Source organism: Tupaia chinensis, unplaced genomic scaffold (assembly GCF_000334495.1).
Source record: "Tupaia chinensis unplaced genomic scaffold, TupChi_1.0 Scaffold148039_1, whole genome shotgun sequence".
NCBI lineage: Eukaryota > Metazoa > Chordata > Mammalia > Scandentia > Tupaiidae > Tupaia > Tupaia belangeri.
The window spans coordinates 1,127,584-1,128,836 of NW_006207889.1; positions in this window are offsets into that span (position 1 = coordinate 1,127,584).

Genomic DNA, 1,253 nt, shown 5'->3' on the forward strand with positions numbered 1-1,253 from the left:
CTTTATTTTTCTCTGTTGTCTTTCATTTATTTTCATATTATCCTCTCCTCCTCAATTTTTACCCTGCCAGAGGGACTAGACAGATCTGGAATCAGATATCTGAAATTTCCTAGTAAGGTAAGTGTCTCTGGGATCCTCCCTGGTACTGATTCACCTGTGAAAATGGAGATACTGCTTTTTAGACACTTCAGTAGAGTTCCCCTCTTGAGAGCACATTGGTAAAAACAACAGAAGACTGACTTCAGCAAACATCTATTCCCATCCAAAAGGAAACACTCTTACTCCTAGTGGGAGAAACATTCCCCCAAGAGGTTTCCAAAAGGGAATTAATCTTCCAATAGCTAGAAGTAGAAAAAGAGCCTCAGGCCTGAATGAACAAGGAAATATGTCTCCAACAAGGGAAAACACTCCTCCATGTCTCCTAAATATGGAGGATATTACCAAAATGACAGACACAGAATTTCAAACATTCATGGTGACCAAATTCTCTGAATTGGAACAGAAAAGAGACAACGAACTGCAGGAAATTAGGAAGTCCTTCCAGGATATGAAAGGAGAAATGGATACTCTGAGAAAGAATCAGGTGGAACTACTAAAGATAAAGTCTATAATACAAAAAATCAAAAACTCTCTGGAAAGTATTAAGAGCCGATTAGACCATGCTGAAGGTCGAATCTCCAATGTAGAAGATAAAGCCTTTGATCTAGAAAAAAAACACCAAAAAGATCAAGAAAATAACTAAAAAACACGAGGATAATATACGAGAAATACTAGACTCTATTAGACGCCCAAACATCAGAATAATTGGCATCCCAGAAGGTGAAGAAACTAATAGCGGAATGGAAAATCTATTCCATGAAATCCTGGAAGAATATTTCCCAAGCCTAGAGAGGCACTCAACCATCCAGACACAAGAAATACAAAGGACCCCAAATAGAATCAACCCCAGAAGATCTTCCCCAAGGCATATCTTAGCCAGGCTGTCTAACACCACAGATAAAGACATGATACTAAAACTGGCAAGAGAGAAACGAGAAATAACTTACAAAGGCCATCCCATAAGGCTAACACCGGTCCTCTCATCAGAAACAATGCACGCAAGGAAAGAATGGGAAGATATATTGAAAGTGTTAAGAGAGAAACAATTTCAGCTAAGACTATTATATCTTGCAAGATTATCCTTCATATGGGAAAAAAGATTAAAATCTTCTCAGACAAACAAAACCTGAAAGAATTCGCCAACACCAGACCAG